Source organism: Equus przewalskii, chromosome 20 (genome assembly GCF_037783145.1).
Source record: "Equus przewalskii isolate Varuska chromosome 20, EquPr2, whole genome shotgun sequence".
Taxonomy (NCBI): Eukaryota; Metazoa; Chordata; class Mammalia; order Perissodactyla; family Equidae; genus Equus; species Equus przewalskii.
The window spans coordinates 50,930,186-50,952,107 of NC_091850.1; the positions used below are offsets into that span (position 1 = coordinate 50,930,186).

A 21,922-nucleotide genomic window follows, 5' to 3' on the forward strand; every position below is an offset into this window, starting at 1 on the left:
GGGCCACTGAAGCAGAACATGCACACTTAACTGCTGCACCACTGGGCCAGGCCCCATCTCGCTATTCTTTTAAGACAGAATTTCTTGACCCCAGCACCACTGACACTTGAGCTGGGTAATTCTTTGTTGTGGGGTTTGCCCTGTGTGTTGCAGGGTATTTAGCAGCATCCATAGTCTCTACCTCTCTAAGCCAGTAGCACAACCCTCAATTGTGACACCAGAAATGACTTCAAACTGCCAAATGTCCCCTGAAGGACAAAATCATATCTGGTTGAAAGCCACTAATCTAAAGACTATCATTCTGTCCCTATTACTACAGTTATGGAATATTTCTTTCTACAAGGTTGGTTGAGTCTCTCTTGTTATCTTTTTAAGAATTGTCTCAGAAATTTGGAGACCTTCTTATTTTCGTATATATTTTAGAAATATTTTGTCCAATATCCCCAAAATATCACTGGGTTATTAATGGTTTTATTAAAGTTTTTATTAATTTGAGGAATATGGACATATTACAATGTTATGTCCCCCATTTATTCACACTCTTGTGTAATTTAGTTGACTTCTACAATTCATATATAAGTAGTTCTATCCCTAATTAATCCTGGGTAGGTTATAGACTACTGTTAATGCAAATAGCATCTCAATTTCTATTACTTATTGTATTACTTTTTCTGGAATGTTATGGATTAGTGTGTTGGCATTTACAGCCACTGTGTACTTCCTTTTTGACCAAATACCACTGCTTCCTTCTATAAATGTTAATAAACCCATGTTCCACGAATTAGTTTAAATATTTTTGCAGATATTTATACTTCAGACATGCAAAAAACAAGCAAAATAAGCCTGATTAATTTGCTTTCATCTATAAAAATGAGTGCTCTCATTTTCTTTCTGTAATTCACTATGAAAACAATTATGGAACTAGGAACTTAAGGAATTTTAGAGTCATTTTCTACATCCTCCTAATTTATTAAAAGAAACTTGCCCTAAACTTCCTGTTTTCAAACATTATTACAACTATAAAGTTGGAGGAATCACAGTGAGACTGACTTTAAAGCTACAGTAATTAAGACAGCCTGCTGTGTAAGAAACACTGGATGCACCGATGGAGCACAGCAGAGATGAGATATAGATCCACCTATGTACAGTCAACTGATTGTTTTTAGATGCACAAGGGCAAAGCTATTGGCAAAGAATGGTTTTTTCAATAAATGGTGCTGGAACAATTGGTTATCCATATGCGAAAAAAAAGAATCTAGATAAAGACCTTATACCTTTCACAAAAATTAACTCAAAATGGAACACAGATCTAAATGTAAAATGCAATAATACACAATTTCTAGCAGAAAGGCTACATGATCTTAGATTTTTTTAGCAGTTCTTAAAAACCACACCAAAGCAAAATTTATGAAACAAACAAAAAAGTAAGCTGGACTATATTAAAATTAAAAACTTCTGCTCTGCAAAGACACTGGTAAGAGAATGAAAAGACAAGCCACAGACTGGGATAAAATATTTGCAAAACACGTATCTGATAACAACTGATATCCAAAATATACAAACAACTCTTAAAACTCAAGAATTGGGGGGCCGGCCCAGTGGCACAGTGGTTAAGTGTGCACGTTTTGCCTCAGTGGCCAGGGGTTTAGTGGTTCCGATCCCGGGTGCAGACCTACGCACCACTTGTCAAGCCAGGCTGTGGTAGGTGTCCCACGTATAAAGAAGAGGAAGATGGGCATGATGTTAGCTCAGGGCCAGTCTTCCTCAGCGAAAAATAAAGAGGAGGATTGGCAGCAGATGTTAGCTCAGGGCTAATCTTCCTAAAAACAAAAAAAAACAAAACTCAAAAATTGGAAAGCAAATAACCCAATGAAAAAACGGGCAAAAGATCTGAATAGACACCTCATCAACGACCAAACAAATAACAACAACAAACATCAAATAAGCAGAGGAAAAGATGCTTAAAATCATTTCTTAACAGTAAAGTGAAAATTGAAACAGTGAGATACCACAACACATCTATTAGAATGGCTAAAAAAATTTTTTTTAATGACAATAACAATTGTTTGCAAGGATACAGCTTGTGGTAATGCAAAATGATACAATCATTTTGGGAGAGTTTGCGAGTTTCTGACAAAGTTAAACATAGTCGTATTATACAATCTAGCAATTGGATTGATTGAAAACTTATGTCTACATAAAATCTCTACATGCATGTGTATAGCAGTGTTATTCACAGTCGCCCAAAACTGGAAGCAACCAAGATCCTTCAATACGAGACAATGCAACTAAACGTCATTTTGGGGTCCTGGACCAGAAGAGGACATGAAGCAAAAACTAAGGAAATCTGAATAAAGCATAGGCTTTAGTTTTTATCATTTTATCAATATTGGTTCATAATTTTTGACCCAAATAGTCAACATAAAATGTTAATAAAGGGCAATTGTGAGGGGAGGGGTGTCTGGGAACTCTAACACCTTTGCAACTTCTGTATCGATATAAACTATTCTCAAATAAAAAGGTTGTTTAAGAAGCAGATATCATTACAAGTATCCAGTAGACATAAATGAAACATATTTTGAGTAACTCCCTTAGGCAACAATCCCCTGCAGCTTTATTTCCTGGACCCCCTTTTTCCTTTCCAACTCCCTCCAGTGACTCTGCCTCCCCACCTCCATGCTGAGGTTGCAATCACTTCTAGGGCTTTGCTCAGCCACTGCTATACCCCAAACCAGTTCCCTGAAAATGTTCTGCCCATTCTTGCTAGTCTAAATCAACAGTGGAGATAGACTCTCCTCCCAAAAGCCTTTTCTCATTGTTCCAGCCCCAACCACGCCCCTATTTTCGAATGTCTGGATCTACTCTCTCCAATTCAACATCCACTATTCAGGGGTAGCTCTTGGGCATTTCAAGTGCGACTGCTCCAAACCAAGATGAGGTATAAGTGTAAACTACACAATGGATTCCAAAGACTTTGTCAGAAAAAAAAGTAGAATATCTCATTTATAATTTCTTAAATTATTACATGTTGAAATGATAATATTCTGAATACATAGGGCTAAATAAATTATATCATTAAAATTAACTCCACTTGGTTTTTTTTAGTTGTTCTAGAAGGTTTCAAATTGTGTCATATCTCTATTGTACAGTGTTGTTCTAGTGCACACATTCAACCTAATGCAATACTATAGCTTTTGCGATTTTTTTCAGGATTTTGTGTGCTTTCTCGTTGTGCCATCTGTGTCTTCCCTGCCGGAGTTCATACACCATTTCCGGAAGGGGAGGATGGGCTCTGCGACGCCTCTTAGGATTACGTGGATTCTCAGCACACAGCTGAGGACTGGCCCTCCTTTCTAAAGACCTGTTGTCTTCACTGGGGAATCCACTACCAGGAGGATTCTGATCTAAAAGCTTCCTATAACCTGAGAACCTGAAAAACCCTCATCAAAACCTAGGAGATAATGTCAGAAACCAAACAAAACATCCAAACATTTTCAGCTATTTAGTTATTTCAGGCAACAATTTACAGGTTCCAATTGGTTCAAACAATTACATGTCAAAATAAATACCCAAGAGTTCTAATAATGCAGTCTCGTTCGAGGTGTTTCATCACATTTTAAGGAAGGAATATATTTCCCTTTTGAAACCTGTATTCAGCAAGGATGCAATTTTGCATTTGGTCATTTATAGGTCCTGGGCATAACTTATAGAGAAGTGAGAAAAAGAAATGATAAGAAAATATAAACTGTTGCCTTGGGACGGAAAAACAGAACAAAACAAAACAATACAGACATAGAATAATAGGCCATATGCCTTCCCATAATGTTAGGTCTTTGGAGTATTTCTGCTAAATACACAAACTTAGTAAATGATGAGTCTTCTCTCCTATTAACAGTAGCTCCCTCTTCCCCCACATGGAAATTAAATCTTAAGGATTTCAATGAGAAAAACATTTTGAATAAAAAAAGAAACCACTTTATCTTCCTCAGAAAAGCTGTCAGGCAATTCTATGCATGAGCAAAAACACATATTTTTAGTGCCGATTTGAGTTTGGAGGTCATTAAATTTAACTTTTTAAAACTCTGAGGCTTTTCATTTGTATTTACTCTTCAGAAACTCACTCTTTTTAGGATCAAGTTGAGAGAAGACAATTTAAAACATCTGACTTGTCTCAGGGATCATAGTATTTCAAAAGACACAGAGTTTTAAGTTTTCGTGTTTCTTTACCACATATGTTTGCGATTCTGAGGGAATAATAGGACTTACCCAATTAGCAGCAGTTTTTTAAGTATCTGCTGGACGCTGGGGATATGCTGTGGCTTCCTGTAGGAGGCGCACACCACATACAGCAGGAGGGTACGCTGTCCCACAGATTTCCAATGTTTTTTTCCCCTGAGTTAGCTCAGAACTCCAAGCGGACGTAAAATGATAAAACTTGACATTCAGTGAAAAAGTTTTTCAGGAACCATCTTAAAAATTCATAAAAATTCCCTGACACAAGAGCTATTTTATCACCTTTTCGAGAAGTTGTCTTTCCCTTTTCAATTTGCCTGTTTCTTGGCTTATAAAATTTGCATGCTAATAGTACAGGAAATTCGAATAGTGACATGGATGTAGAAGAAAAAGAACATCAATCTTCACCTAAACAAGCTATGGGAGTGTGTGAAGCTGAAGTTGGAAGCGTGGCTGGATTCTTGACCGAGGAGCCCTGTGCTGAAGCTCAGCCCTTGGCTGCCATGGCCCAGTTGGAAATGCTTGTAAGTGCATAGGGAACCCTCACTCAAGCTAGTACTGATCTGGTTCACACTTCACCTCTGGCACCACTACAGCCCTGCCAGCTGTGTAGAGTTCCACTCTCCTTCTCAGCATGGTTACAGGTGTCTTGGGACATTACCCAACCCCCGGGTGAATTTGTGCATAGGCTCAGATTTTACTCATGATGGTCCATGAAGTGACATCACACTAGCTTCTGACAAGAAGGAGCTCTTCTGATACCATGAAAGGACAGCTAGTGTAATCCTTGTGCTCAGGAGCTGGCATTTACTCTAGTTAAGTTGGGGACCAAGGGAACCTGCCTTTGTTAAAAGTATTCCTCTCTGTGTTGTCCTTTCCTAACTCAAACCCTGGCCCCAGGTCCCCAGTGACCATTCCTTTATCACATTTTCCACCTCGCTTCTCCTTGCCCTCAGCATGGGAAAGAGTTTTCCAGTCTAGTCTGGTGTTTTCTCCCATTATTGAGTCTGTTCCAGGAGTCCTTTCCTCCTCCCCCATAGTGTAAGATATTGAAAATCAAAATTCCAGAAAAGATTGCTTTTGCCTTCATTTTCTGTTGTCAAGCGCCTCATGTAGACAGCAAGTTTATGATGAGGGCAAGGAAGAAAGGGAATATTGAGAAAGAATTAAGCAGAATAAAGCAAAGTGTCCAACCCCAATGGCAAGCTCTTGGAGTGCTCAGACCAGCAGGGAGCGTGTGAGCTTGGAATCCATGTTCCCCCTTTGCCCTGGAGCCCGTGGAGTCATGAAGACCCTCTGGAGGAAGAGTTTCCCTGGGAGGAAGTAGTAATGTCTGCTCTCTGTACAGGTTGTGTCAAAACATGCTCTCTGGGGCTGGGGAACTGGCCACCAGGACAGAGTGCTTACAGCCCAGATCTCCACCCTTCCCGAGGGGTGTTGATCCCAGTGGCTTCCCGGAGAGCAAAAGGCTGATCTTCACAAGGCCATGGGGCCTGGACTCTGATGATTTTAAAGAGGACTTTTGGGGGCCCCATCACCTCCAGGGTCTGTTATTAGCATTTGGGGTGCAGGGAATTAGAAGGTAAACATAATCATTGCCTTTGCAGAGCTTCAAGCCCAAGGAGAAAAGGTCAATATTAAATAATTCCACAAATACAGAGCCAGTTACTGCTGTGATGGTACAACGAGGAGATCTGGGTGATGCCAGCTAGTCTGGGAGACAAGGAAAGGGTCCTAGAGAAACTGAAATTCAGGAGAGGAACCATCAGTGAGAGGTGGCTAGGCAAAGAGAAAGGGAGGAAAAAGCAATCTGAACAGGTCTTGGAAGAGGAAGAAATTTAGCAGGTTCACCCAAGTCAAACAGCATCCATGTGACGGGAAACAGGGACACCAGGAGAAGCTGGAGACCTGGACAACACTGCTGGGCTAAGTACTTTTGGACTTGATTTTAATATTAATGGGAAACCATTTTGGAAGACTCACTCACAATGCTGTTTGTAGGGGCATCTGGTGGAGCCATGAGTGGCCTGGAAGATGCCCATTAGGAAGTTATCATCTTCACTTTGCCAAATTTAGGCATGCACTTTCAAGAGCTGAAAGATCACTTCTTTCCTATGTAAGAAGGTTTCTTTTTTTTTTTTTTTTTTTTTTGGTGAGGAAGATTGGCCCTGAGCTAACATCTATGCCAATCTTCCTCTATTTTGTATGTGGGACTCCTCCACAGCATGGCTGATGAGTGGTGTAGGTCTGCACCCAGGATCCTAACCTGCAAACCCTGGCCACTGAAGCGGAGCACATGGAACTTTAACCACTTGGCCATGGGGGCCAGCCCCAGCAAATACTTTTAAACAAAACCAAATATGACCTGTTAGAGTTCGTTTTTGAAGTAACTTTGTTGTCTGCTGCGGTCATGAAGGTGTTCTAAACTGTCGTTACAATAAGGGTCCCAAAATGCAAAGGCTAGAACGAGAGAGGTTTATCCCTTGCGTCCTCAACTGTCTAAGGCTCTTCCAGCTGCTCTGCCATTTTAAACACAGGGTTTCCAAGGGGGTGTGGGCTCACCATGCCAGTCAGCAGGAAAGAGGAATAGGATGGAGAATCTGGCACCGGAGGTTTCCTTAAAAGAGGCAGACCCAGATCGTCACTGTCAACATCCCATCTGGAGGCCCCAGTTACATGATAACACCCAGTTGCAGGGAAAAGTGGTCCAGCTCTGTGCTCAAGGCGGGAGTGGATGTTGGCAATCTGTCAGACCGCATTTAGGGGGCTTGCGGGCATTCTTGCTGGGGAAATTACTCTTCAATATTAGCCTTCCAATTAGATGGTGGGACTCCATCATCACTCTTCCCTCTCTGTGCCTCCTAATCTCCAGGACCAGCTTTTCTGCTCTCTGGTCTTCAAGAGTCTTCCAGCTTTGGATTCCTGAATGATATTTTGACTAACAGAAAACAAAATATGTGCTAAAGGCTTCTAGGGGCACTAGGAGGCAGCATGAATATACCATTAGGTGGTACCCTTCATTTTTCCAATAAATTCTAGGTATCAAAGCTTTTTTACTTATTTGGCCTAAAAAGTATATCACAGCTAAAACAATTAATGCAAGTCCAGAGCACCTGCTGTTTACTAGTCTTACACTATTCTCCCCAAATGCCGTGAGTCTTGAATGAAAAAGTCTCATCGTATTACTGTATGTAAAAACTATTCATTAAAAGATTCTTAAGTTTCTATACTAGCTCCATGAACCCATCAAGCAAGCTTATTTTTAGTATAGGGATGATTTTGTGAGAAAAAAATTTTGAAAGCATTTAACTACTATTAATATCTACTTCTGACTCTTCCTGCTGAGATAATCTGCCGTGTCTCACATTAAATGTCAGTACTCTGCGTAAAATCCTTATTAAGGTTCTGAGATTGATACAATCTATTCACGATTACATTCAACATATAGTTTTGTATCTTAACCTGAAAAAATACCGCTCTCCGTTTTATTCGAATGGAGTTTCAGCTAAAGTAAGAGGTCATCTTAATTTAAGGTTAAGTGAACGCATAAACATGCTTCTGCCGTCTCCTCTCGGTCTGGGCATTTAATCTTGCTGAGCCCGGATTTTAAACCCAGTGGATCTAACAGGAACCTGGAGACAAAGCAATACGTCTTACAGAGCTTCTCCCTTGCTTAATTACACTTAAAAATGACAAATTAGGACCTGTTTCTTCATGGACATGTGAGAAAATGCCTACTGATGGCCGAGAGTATGTTAAACACGGTTTTGCTGGACAGTGAAAGGTAAGCACTGGTGTGCATGGGTGTTTGCTGTTGTTCGGGCAGGGAGGGTTTGTGTGGAGGGTAAACGGCATTTGCAACACTTAAAACTAGTTTACCTTGAAAAATAAAGGCTCTAGAGCATGATAATTCCATTGAAACTTCACAACCAGTGCCTACTAATGTCAGTGTTATCATAGCAAAAGCTTTTCCCTTCTGATATTACAGGAAAGAGTAGATAGGAGTATTACTTAAAAGTCAAACAATTTTTTTTCATTGGAAATGAAAAATTCAGTATTTAAGAGCGTTCTAAAAAATGGAGATGGTAAACATTGTGTTTATCTTCTCAATAAATCCTTCAGGGAAGAGTGGTTTCCAGGGAAATGTGGTTTAGGGAGCTTAACTGACTGTTTTATGAAAACAGTGTTGGCAAAATTTTTGAAAATAGTTATTTTAAATAACCAGTTATTGTTTTTTGTTGAAATGTTACAATCAATTTTTATTTTATATTAGAATACAAAACTCATTATCCAACTCATTAACTGTCACAGGTTCTGAAGCAGGATTCCAGGGAACTAAACCCTACTATAACATTGCTTTCATTTTTCAAGCCATTTTCTTCCTTTTGAAGATTTGGCAATAGTTCTTTCTCTCTCAAATGAATGCCTTCGTTATTCACAACAAAGTGGCAGTATTAAATCAACCCAGGGTATTTGGAGTCTTCTGTGTGATTCCTTTCCCATCAATGTCTGTGTGTTGGCACATCTACCTGACGGCCACTCAGCTGGGAAGCATCCAGCCTGTCTGCATCTTTGGCATCTTTGTCACCCGTCACATTGACATGCCGACACTCTCCCACCCTGAGACCAAGTTGCAAAGTCCTGCTTTTCACGAGTGTGAGTTCACCGATTTCTCTTGAGATGCCAAATTTATTGGGCCAGTATTAGACCCTCACAGGGGTGTCGAGTGCTGAGGATCTGAACCGGGTAAATCAGGAAGTGAGGTAGTATAAAGGTCACTTTGGGGAGAGGTCTCATTAAGCTCAGGGAATTCTGGAAGTAGGAGTATAAGAGGAAGTGGCCCCGAATGAAAGGAGGTGATATCAGAGTCGGGTGACATGAAGTCAATGTTTCAGGGGTAGCACGGTTAATGATGGTAACGTCGGGAGTGAAGAGGTGCTGGGAAGAGGTGGAGCCAGGAGAACAAGACTGAGCTAACGAGGGCAACAGACCAGGACTCCAGGGCGTCTACCCACTGCTCCCCTAGAAGTCGGTCACCGAGCGTGGAGGGGCGTGGCCAGGGAGGGGGCAACTGACAGGGGCACTCAGGTGAAGGTGACTGGAAAGGTAGAGGAGACCCAAAATGGAGTCCCCACAGCTGGAGAAGTAAAGTAAGCCACGTGGGGGACTTTCTGGGGATTTTTCGCTGACCCATTGTTTGAAGTCAAAATGTCAAAAAATAACTACTCTCAGTGGGAATGTAATTTGGTGCAGCCACTATGGAAAACAGTAGGGAGCTTCCTCAAAAGATTACAGATAGAACTACCATATGATCCAGCAATCCCACTTCTGGGTAAACATCTGAAGGAAATGAAAACAGGATATGGAAGAGATACCCGCACTGCCATATTCACTGCAGCATTACTCACAATAGTCAAGAAAGAGAAACAACCCGAGTGTCTGCCAGTGGGTGAATCATAGAGAAGGTGTCGTATGTAGATGCAATGGCATATTATTCAGCCACGAGAAAGAAGGAAATCCTGCCATTTGCGACAACATGGATAGAACTTGAAAGCATTATGCTGAGGGAGATAAGCCAGACAGAGAAAGACAAATACTGCATGGTATCACTTATATCTGGGATCTTAGAAAAAAAAGAGCAATCTCACAGAAACACAGAGTAGAAAAGTGGTTGCCAAGGGTTGGGGTGTAGGGGAAATAAGGAGAGGTTGGTAAAGGGTACAAATTTTGAGCTATGAGATGAATAAGTTCTGAGCATCTCATGTAAAACATGGTGACTATAATTAATAACACTGTATTATATAATTGAAATTTATTAAGACAAGAGAACTTACTTAAATGTTCTCACCAAAAAAAAAAGGTAAATATGTGAGGCGATGGATGTGTTAATGAACTAGATGGGGGAACACCTTCACAACGTATACATAGATCGTATCACCATCATGCACAGTTTAAATATCTTACGGTTTTATTTATCAGCTATACTTCAGTAAAGTTGAAAAAAATAGCTATTCTAAGCTGTGAAAAGAATGTGCAGGAAAAAGTGTGGGAACAAAAAAGCGGGAAACTAAATTACAATCTTGAAATCTAACTAGACGATATAATTGCTGGATGGTCTGTGGGAATCTTGTTCGTACTTCTTCACATCGTGTATGTCCCTTCCTCTTTCAGAAGATGCTTGCACGCTGTGTCTGTATGTCTTCAGTTCTTGGCTTTTATCTTTCCTCATCCTTTCCTGATTGTCTCATGCTTGCAGATGCTGATAAGACAGACTCTTAATTCTTCCAGGATGACATTTAAAATGACCTCATGACAAAACCCCCAGGACTTCTCTCCAAATCCCAAACATAATTAACGGCTCTGAATTTTAGCGATTAGGATGAAGATGATGATGTGGGTGTTTTGTTTGTTCTGGGCTGTTGAAATACGAAAAACTTAACTTTGACCTCCTTTCCACAAGCCTCCTGGGATTGTTCTTTACTCAAGTTGTGTGTGTTTATACGTTTAAGTAAAACATTGTGGGAAAGTTGTAACAATCTCTGCTTCTCAGCTTTGGGAAGGGAATGCTGTCTCCGCTGAAAATTTCCAGCATCATTTTTCCTAACAAAAGGATATGGATTTTCTTGCCATAATATTAAACATCATTTTATACATCTAAAATATAGAATCAAAAATAGCCTAGCCATCAGGGCTGGGCCGGTGGCTGAGTGGTTGAGTTCACGTGCTCCGCTGCAGGCGGCCCAGTGTTTCATTGGTTCGAATCCTGGGCATGGACATGGTGCTGCTCATTGAGCCACACTGAGGTGGCGTCCCACATGCTACAACTGGAAGGACCCACAACGAAGAATATGCAACTATGTACCGGGGGGCTTTGGGGAGAAAAAGGAAAAAAATAAAATCTTAAAAAAATAAGTAAATAACCTAGCCATCCAAAAAATACCACTAGTGGCAGCTAATTGAGTTAATACTTTCTATTACAGGATCACAACACCATGGCAGTCCTACAAAATTTAAAACCATGCTTTTTATAAATCTCAAGTCTAGACAGTAAAATAGATTAAAAATATCCACAAAAAGAAACAGGAAGCAGAACACTAAAGATTTAGCAGTAGTAATGCACGGGTGAATTACAGTCAGATTACCCCTGGATCCCCTTTATCTAGTTGTAACTGGGTGGACTCAGCCCATTAGGCCTGAACAGATGCAGAAAGGAGAACTTTAAGGGTAGCTGGGTCAAATCAAACAGTTCTCTGCACCAAACAGGAGGAAAAGTAAAAACTTATTTTGTTTGTTTGTTTGTTTGTTTTTTAAATACTTGCTGATGACAAACTTCTCAGATGAGCCTCTGAACTTGGAATCAATAACCCCATTTATAACAAACTGCTTCTATTAGAGCTGAGGCCAAAAAAATTATTTTTTCAAGAAGTAACATGAAGTCTCTCTTTCTCTGTGATTTGATGGCAAATGGAGACCAAATTATTTTTAATTTTTTTAAAAGAGGCTTTTGTTCTTAGATATCTATTTACTAGCATGTGTAAAAACAATGAGCTGTGTATTGCGGCCTGCTGCAAAGAGAGTTACCAGCGATTGCATTTAAGTTACATAAATAATTTTTAAGGTGCTTGCTTATTGAGGAGAAACTGCATTGGGCTTTTTTTATAGTGCTACTTTAATTAGGTATACTTTCAAAATTAAGTGGGGCACCCAAAAAATAAACCTATATTGTATAATATAATTGACTAATCCTTTAACCGTGTTAGCATTCTGAGATTTATTTATATCTTTTGGCATAGTGTAGTTATATGTTACCTATATGCAGGCAATGATTTTATTGTGCAAATATTATAACATTATGATTTACGGAATTAAGTTTAGCCAAAACTACTGACTTTCTTTAAAGTCTTAAGGCATGTCTCATTAACCTGTGTTTTAATAATACTTGTACAGGCTAAGCATATTGAGAAACAATAGGTAAAACAAATTAACAAACTTATCTTTTCCATATGGAATCCTACTTTTAAAAAAGCCATTGCATCTGTTGTTCTAATAAAAACAGCGCCGTCAGATGGCTGTTTAAACTACTGAATTTTAGATACGCTTTCCTCACACATTGATTCCAGCTGGCCCTGTCGGCGTGTCGACAACATGGCTTTGAGCAGTTAATACAAGCTTTGAGACTTAATATGAGTTGTTGCCCTCATAGTGAATGCAGCATCTCAACATCCTTTTGGATAAAATTAATGTTTTCCCAGATGTAAGTATTTGCCAAAATTCAGCAAATATGCACTTACAATTTATGCATTTCATTGCATGTAGATTGCATATAAAACTATAAACAAATATTGAAATCCAGTTAATGGTATTCATACACAAGTATTTAGTAAGATATGTACTAACGTCTGCAATTTGCTTTGAAATGCATAAAAATGGTTTGATGGAAGCATACAGGTGGATATGTGTATGAGTATTTAATAAACAAATATAGCAAAATGTTAATGGCAGAAGCTAGGTTTAGATTCTATGGGGATTCACTGGAAAATTAATTCAACTTTGATGACAATTTGAAAATTTTCAAAATAAAATGCAGGGAGGAGACAGCCAACGTGTCCCTAATGCCTGTGCTGTGTTAAATAGCCTTGTTTTCCCCGACATCCAGCATCTCATCAATCCTGTCCACTCTTCCTAAATGTATTGACCAAATCTGACCACTGCTCCCCACCTCCCCCTCCACTACTCCCTCTCCGGGAACCATCATCTCTCACTGCATGGCCCCACCTGCTCTCCCTGCTCCTGCCCTTGACCCCTGAGATCCTCTCCCTACAGAGCAGCTAGACAGAGCAAGCTTTAAAGAACATAAATTAGATTTTATCTGCAAACTTGCAAACAATGTCTTCTTTAAGTCAACTGGTGACTTACAGCTCTCATGTGAAATTTTTACAAAAAAGCATCTGGGAGAGCTATTGGCTTTTTAGCCAATGATGACCCAAGGACACACCTCCTGGTTATGAGTTTTGATTTGCTTTTGTGATCTTAATATGCAAAATGAAATGGAAGAGTGGTTTTCCAAATGTTGTAGATGCATTGCAATATATTCCCTAATTGATGTGTGTGAGATCCACAGTATACATTTTGGGTACTATGTCTTTTTCGGTCATGCGCATGACAAATCTCTTCTCTAGCCTGTACTTGCTGTTTTACACTCTTAATGGTGTATTTTAATAATAGACCTTCTTAATTTGAATGTTATCCATCTTTTTATTCTATGGTTACTGGTTTTCACGACCTCTTTAAGGAAGTTTTGGCTGCCCCAAATCACGAAGATATTCTCCTGTGTTATCTTCTGGAAGACTCATTGTTTTACGTTTCACTTTCAGATCTGTAATTCACTTGGAATCGATTTTTTTTTATGATTTGGGATAGAGACCAAGATTCTTTTTTGTTTCTTTGTCTTACCCATATGGACATGCAATGGAAAGGATCGGTGTATTGAAAAGATCATCCTTCACTGATTGCACTCAAGTGTCACCTTTGTCATAAATCCTGTGTGTGTATGCGATATCTTGATTTCTATTCTATTCTGTTAACTATTTGTCTATGTTTGAATCAAGGCCATATTGTTTTATTTGGACTTGCCTTTTAATAAGTCTTGATATTTGCTAAGTATTGCAATTTTATTTTTGTTTGTTCAAAGACATCTTAGGTTTCCCAGGCCCATGGAATTTCCACATAAAATTAAAATCAATTTCTACAAAAAAATACTATTTCTTTTGTTTATTAATGTTATGTTCTAGCTTTTTATGTTGTCTTAGTTCCTTTCATTCTTTTTGTTTTGTAATAAGAGCATCTGTAATTATAATGCTTCCACTAGGCGCTGCTTTGACAACATTCTGTGGATTTGGAGATGTAGTGTTCTACTTTTCGTTTATTTATAAATAACTTTTAATATCTCAATTGAATTTGTTAAAAAAAGCTATTTAGAAATGTGTGTTTATAAATTTTGGAATATTATTTTCCTGCTTTTTTATTATATTCAAGCTTTATTGCATATGACCCAGCGATGGCAGCCTGTGTAATTTTCTGCTTTTTTTGGGTTTCAGGAACGATAAGTGATCATTTTCTCAATAATCTGTGTGTATATGAGTGGACTTTGTTCTCAAGTTACTGAATATAAAATGATATATGTGATATTTACTTACCTATGTAGAAGCATTTTTCAAATCCTCAATATTCTCACACATATTTGCTTAGTTTATTCCTAAGTTTCCAAGATAGAATGTTGTGCTTTTTTCAAATTCTCCTTGCATTTCTCTCAAATTTTGTCTTCAATATTTTAATCTTACATTGTTAACTGATTAAAGGTTATAACCAATATACAGTGGTCCTCCCTTAACCACTGTTTCACTTTCTGCAGTTTCAGTTACCCACAGTCAACTTCGGTCCAAAAATACTAAATGGAAAATTCCAGAAAGACAGAAATAAACAATTCATATGTTTTAAGGTGCACACTGTTCTGAGTAGCACGATGACATCTAGAGCCATCCTGCTCCATCCCACTGGGTACATGAATCATCCCTTTGTCCTGTGGATCCACACTGTGTACACTACCCACCCGTAAGGCACTAGGTTATCAGATGGACTGTCAGGGTATCGCAGTGCTTGTGTTCAAGCCATCCTTGTTTTACTTAATCATGGCTCCAAAGTGCAAGAGTCATGATGCTGGCAATTTGGATGTGCCAAAGAGAGACCGTAAAGTGCTTCCTTTAAGTGAAAAGGTGAAAGTTCTCGACTTAATAAGAAAAGAAAAAAACTCATATCCTGAGGTTGCTAAGATAGATGGTAACTTTTATTACAGCACATTGTATAATTGTTCTCTTTTATTAATAGTTATTGTTGTTAATCTCTTATTGAGCATAGTCTATAAATTAAACAATCATAGTTATGGATGTATAGGAGAAAACATGGTATGTATAGGGCTCAGTGCTATGCACGGTTTCAGGCATCTACTGGGGGCCTTGGACCACATCCTCCCAGATAAGGAGGGACTACTGTAACTTCTTGGAATATTGCTATTTTAATCAATATAAAATGTTATGCTTTTTCTTTTAGATTTTGAATTAGAGTCTGCCTGATATTAACATTACTAGATTTGTTTTCTTTCACTTGTTATTTGCTTCTTGTTGATCCTTTATTTTTGTCCTTTGTTTACGTAGCATATGTAGAATTTTGTCATTCTACTATTTTCATCAATATAAAATAGTAAACATAAATCAATAATTGCCAACATAAATTGAAAATTTAAAAAAATGAACCTGTGAAATAAAGTGAAGCAATGTATTCAAGATTTTGTTTTCATTCCTTTTTTGCTGTAGAAGCATCCTAGCCAGTCCTGTGGAGTTATTTATAATAGTCTGATGAGAAAGAAAAATAACTCCTAATTGTCCAGTGTTTTGTGCCAGTCTCAGCCTATCAATAACCCATATTGCGGTTGGACCAGCTCTTGCTGTTCTTATTACGATTGCAAGATGCCCTTCAGCAATAACCATCAGGAAACTTAGAAGATGTAAAAGTTTATTACTCACCAGACCTGGAAGTTGCACAGCACACCGGGGGCCACATAGCAAGGCCGTGAGGATAGAGAGAGAGTGCACAGGCCTGGGTCCTGCTTTTATGGGGGTGGGGGCCTAGGATTTTGAGGGCTTACTCTTTATTGGTGAATTTAAAACAGAAGAGCATGAATTTAAAGTGAGGGAAGAGGAAAAAAAGTAGCCTGAATGGTCAGTTACTGAAGTCAACCAAGATCTCCAAAACAAAGGAGCCTCAGTGTGGGAGGCAGCCTGGGTCTCTATCCAGTTTGGCTGCCGAAGTGTTCATTTGAGAAAGCCCTCTTTGAAGTGAATGCCTCTTTGAAATGGATGTCTCTGCAATCAAAGCTTAAGTCAGGCACTTGCATTACAAAAAAGAAAAAAAAAATTGTCAGGGTTTACACTAAATCCAGATAAAGCAATTTATTATAATATTTTCATATTAGCTTTCATTGTTCAAAGCAAGATGCCAGAAAAATGTAATAATTTATATCCATTGTTGGGTTCAGGTAGATCTATGACATATTGCTATTGATAGTAGTAAAAAAGATGGGAATAGTCTTTATATTTTTAATTGTCTTTTGTTGATCTCATGCATGTTTCATAAGGTAAAATTTTTCTCGTTGAGAAAAAGCCAGAAATTTCTTTTTGAAAAACACAGAAGAAATGACAAAGAAGCCATTTTTAGCCACTTAGAAATGAGAAGCAAGAGTAATTAGTGAAAGAATTACAAATATTCTGAATTGAGTTAAATAAACATAAGGCTGAATGTTTTCTGTTCTCTTGGATTTTCAGCAACTTTCTGGGAAAAGAATAGATGGGTGAGTGAGTGGTGAAAGTTAAATTTAATGCATGTTATCTGGCCACATTTGAATTTGCCCTGTTGAGTTAAACGTGGATAAATGAAGGTAAATGTTGAGTGACTGTGAAATCAGCAAGCTCATGAAATAAGCCTCTGAAACTGTCTCACAGTTTGAAAACAAAGTAAAATCTGACAGCTGTTGAAATTTTAGAAATTATATGGTAACTATAAATATACAAAAAGTTAGAATTCTATTCTCAAGAGCTACCTAGCTTCTTTATTGTTCTGTGCACACAAATGCACATACAGATTTTCTTTTATGATTTTCGTGATTTTTTTTCCTTTCAGTTTGAGTGTGTGGTTAGTGTAGCAAGCCATTTCACTTTCCAGGCTTCTCTGCTTACAGCACTGGACCAAGGCTACCTAACAAGTTTCTCCTGGAGCATTCTTAAAGCTGATTCTTTGGTAGTTATTCTGTGTTTAGTAGGATTCTGATGTTTAAGTTTCATTGGGAGATATCATTGTCATCAATAGCAGTTAGGACATGGGAGCAGGTGGAAGCTGCTAAGATCCCTGTATCTGTTATCTTTGGTCTAGGTATACACTCTAAGGCAGAGACATCATTCAGCTTTGTATTTCTGGAATGTGAAACTAAAGCTTTGATCACAAATATTTGTGAAATATGAAAAAGATCAAAATTAATCTTATAGTAAGAGGGGTTTTCTGGTAATATGGGGACAAAATCTGTATTATTCTGCTTGGCTTGCCATAACAAAATACCACAGACTGGGTGGCTTAAACAGCTCACAGTTCTGGAGGCTGGAAGTCCAAGATCAAGGTGTCTACAATGTTTGTTTCTGGTGAGAGTCCTCTTCTTGGCTTGCAGGTGCTGCCTGCTTGCTGTATCCTCACATTTCTTTGTGCATGCCAGGGAGAGATCCCTGCTGTCTCTTCTTTTAAGAACACCAGGCCTATCTAATTAGGGCCCATCCTTGTGACCTCATTTAACCTTAATTACCTCCTTAAATAACCACTAAAGAAGCTTGAAATTCATTGACAATGAACCACAGCCAGATCACAATTCTCTTATGAAGTTTTGACCAGGGCAACCTGAAAAATTAGGTCTCGATGTCTTAGAGTTGCATCTGTCTCAGTGAGCGTGCATCCTTCTATCATCGAACCAGAAAGGTGGGTGTAAACCAGGTTTAATTTTATTATTCAATTGAGAAATATTTTATTCTTACTAGAGGTACTCACTATTTAAAAGTTACTAGAGTGGGTTACTAGAGCTACTCACTATTTGAAAGAAATTTACAGTAAAACCTTTATATAAGGGGAGAACTTATTGAGTAACATGCTCAATTAATATATAATTATGCAAAATATGTATAATTTGTAAAACTCCATTTTTTTTTCCAAGTGTGATATATTTGTGCAGATTGGAAAGAACTAATTCCGTGTCTCGAGGAAAACCCAATGACACAGGTCAGGCTTTCCTATGGTATATAAAACTTTAATCACTTGACATTTTTCACATAATTCAATGCTGAAGTATTTACACGTAAACATCCAGTCATTCATTTATCCAACAACATTTATGAAGCACTTATGGTGTTCTCAAGCCGGCTGTGTCCAGACCCAGTGGGTAGAGGTGTATGAGAAGTGGGCCATATTCTCAAAAGTAGTCTAGTGGGAAAATAGACGTGCAATATCTTCATTTGTGTTTAGGTCTAATTCACATATTTCAAGAGATCTTAGATTTTAAAGTTCAATTTTATGCCTAGTTGTTTTACTTTCTTATGTATTATATTAATTTGTGAGATTATAAATAGGTCTATTATATTTTCCATTTGCTTCATATGTATATGTATAGTTATTGATTATTGATTATGTAACTTGCTATTTTACTAAATTATTTTATTATTTTTAGCAATGTTCAATTAATTCTTGTAAATGTTTTAAATGTAAACTCATATTAACTGCAAATATATATAGTTTTACCTATTTTATTCTAAATCTCATGCCTTTAATTACTTTTTCTGTTTAACTTTATATGTGTGTTGGTATGTGTTTTGCTGAGTGTTTTGATATAAATATGTGTTAAAAGTTGAAAATCATCAAATACATTTTCTGCATCTATGAAGATGATCAAGGGTTTTCTCTTTATCTTTATTAATATGATCAGTTATATTAATAGATTTCTTCATATTGACCCACTCACACATTCCTGGAATTTATCCCAGTTTAATCATGATATATTATTTTCTTCAATGTATGATTTGATATAATTTTGCTCATGTAATATATTGAGGGGGAAATTTCTTCCTCTTTTCTCATGTAGAGGAGATTGGCTTCTACTCAGTGCTCTAGGAATAGCGGTACTGGAATGGATCCATCTAGTTTTTCTTCCTACGCTTTGTTATTTGTTTCCTAAAATAAAAAGAAGGGAGTGTTAACCAGATTGTGTTTGTTTACCAGTGGTCAAGATATTATATCTCTAAGAAAGACAGAAGAAAATTCCCTCTTTTCCTACCTGTTTCAAGGATAAGAAAGTCTGGAGGGATAAGAAATACCCTCTCTTTCCCTTTCCAGATTCATTTCAGATGTGGTGCGGCACAGCCATATGAGAACTCAATAAATAGACTACAAGAGGGCAAATTGCTATCACATTAAGGTTTTTTCCACTGTTTTGTACTCTTCCCTTTCCATTGAGCCTCAAAAGTAGACTAACCCCAGCTTCGATCCCAGCTTTCTCAAAGAAAGTCAAAGACATCAGGTAGAAAACAATGTTAATATTGTTGCTACAGGCATAATTCTTGGACAAAATTAAGGGTGAATGTGTCTTGATCTCTTACTTTTCCTTTGCAATGACACTTCATTAGAGCCTTTTGTAATTGATTTTTAAAAGCCTGGAGAGAAGAGTCATTCTAAAATATGACAACATTACAAACTCTTCTTTGACGTTGTGATAAGAAAGACAGAAGAGGTGGACTCCAGTACCTTGAGCAACAGTGACTTTAAAGCCTAATTGGAAAATCCTCAAAATAGCTCTGGAGGAGCGTCCTATGAAGCATCTTATGGATGGACTTGCAGTGTTAGCTGCAGGGAATTGATGTGTCTCCATGCAAAGAGGTCACGTGCAGGCTTCCAAGAGTCTAAGCTGTTTCATGTGCTGAAACCATGCAACTGTTTGAGCCCAAGGCAGTACTCTCAGGCACTGGTGACGAAAACCCATAATTGCATGGGGTGAGGAGTATGAGGTACTAAGAAGCAGATATTTAGGGCTATGTGTTAATTTTAACGTAACATTTCATGTTTTGGATGGAATCAGACTCAGATTATGGAGGAAGTAAGAAACAAGGCAGATTTCTTAAATTTTATTCTGATATTCAGTGAAAAACCATTGAAGCAGGCTTTGTACATACATAGGCTTTTTCTCCTGTTGTCAAAAACATTCTATGTTGTTCCTAGAATTAATGCACTTTATTTTCTGGTACCATGGCCACCTAGTTCTTTCAACTGACAGTTTAAATATTCTGTTAGCTTTTCTTTTATAAGCCATGTTTTGCAATATATGTATGTCATACCTTGGAAGAGAAACAGGTGACTTCAACTGGTGTCCCTAGTGAGCATAGTTTTTGGTATCCTCTGATTCCAGTTAAACTAGAATCCTAAATTTATTCATACCTTGAGATTCTATAGTGAAGGATCTGTCAGAATCTGCCTCTGAAGAGTTTCATGCAAATTACAATATTTTAAGTTGAATCATATTGTAATGTAGTAGGGAAGTTCACTATGTGAATGAAGTCAAAGTAAAAACTTTTCTTAAAGTGAAGAATTGGCTGTTTTTAAACTACCTTTGGTGTTTGTTGTCCTGTAAGGAACAAGTTCAGACTAACTGAATTTTCCTAGAGTTTAACGCATCTGACTTAGTTTTGGAATGTACCAGAAAAATACTTAAATTCAGCTTTAGGCACTAGATGAAGCTAATTAATGTGTCCTAATTGTCTTGTGCAAATAAAGGTGTGCCCATTTGTATTCATTCACTAGACTCATGGTAACAATTTGTTAAAAGAAGGAAATAGAAAAACTATCTGATTTCTTGATCAAGGAGTCCTAATAACCTGCACATTAAGAAGCTATTAATTCCAGACTTCATTGTTCTCATCTCATTCCACAGCTAGTTGTCAAAATCATCATTAGGCAAGCTTCTCCCTCCACCTGGAGAGTGATCCTTGCATCTATGCTTTCTTCTGCATTGTCTCTACCACTGACCTAATCTGGGCCTTCAGATCATGCTCCTCACTAGTAAACAGTTGTTGGGAACCCCTCACAATGCATCTATATTGATTTACCTGTAATTATGCACAAATGCTACTGGAAATGTATTACGTACATTATGGAACAGGTACAAAGGATGACGCTTAAAAGCATGATTTGAAAATAAATGTACAGATAAGTTGGAAAACATTCCCCACCTTGATGGATTGGCCCATGCACCTCACTTGGAAACTGTTGCCTAGACTAAGCATTGCAATCCCCCCATGCCAGCCCTCTGCTCCACCTCCGCTCCTGCTGCAACACACCATACACTCTGCCTAGTCTTTCCAAGAGTTCGCCTTAATGATATCACTTTCCTGCTCCAAATATCTAATAATTTTCCAACAGATCAGCAGATTAATTTCAAATTCCTAAACTTGGAATTTAACAACTTCTAAAATGAGGCCCCACCTTCATTCCACGTTATCCCACAGACAGCACAGATTGCCGGATGTTTACCACCTCCTGCCCAAGGCTTCCCCAGGCTGGCCGGGCACATCTTTTCTCCAGCACTGGCTCTGACACGCGTCTACTGAAGTTAGCCTGTCACTCTCTACACTGCCCACATAAAAATGACCTTTCATAATATATGAAATATATGGTGTTTTATGCCCATTTGTTCCCCTATTCTTGGAGGGAATTTTGTTTTGTGATAATTGTATAGTTTCTTAGACAGTGATATGAGCAAGCAAGTTAAAGAAAACAAACAAGAAGTGAATCAAATGTGGATACATGCTTTCTTTCTGTAAATTCATGCTCAAATTTGTACTTTCCCTTGGATTTCTAACATGAAAAACATACGTGATCTAAAGAAAAAATTTTAAATGCAAAATTGGGTTTCAACAGTAATATATTGCTCATATATTGGAATCACACAGAAACTTCCATCTTATTGCATTTGCTAAGAGAGAAAATAAATCTAAAAGAACACATAAAAGCCAAAAACCATATACAACATATAGTATCTAAGGCAGATTATTTTAAA

The 21,922-nt window shown here is 38.0% G+C and overlaps 1 long non-coding RNA gene across 1 annotated transcript in view; it reads right to left on the bottom strand.

Annotated features, from left to right (window-relative positions):
- Nucleotides 1-15,945, bottom strand: part of LOC103546538 (uncharacterized) — a 36,338-nt gene extending 20,393 nt beyond the window's left edge. The window contains exon 1 of the long non-coding RNA XR_543710.2: nucleotides 15,813-15,945. This is a non-coding gene — a long non-coding RNA (uncharacterized lncRNA). The remainder of the gene's footprint in view (nucleotides 1-15,812) is intronic.
- Between the last annotated feature and the right edge of the window lie 5,977 nt (nucleotides 15,946-21,922).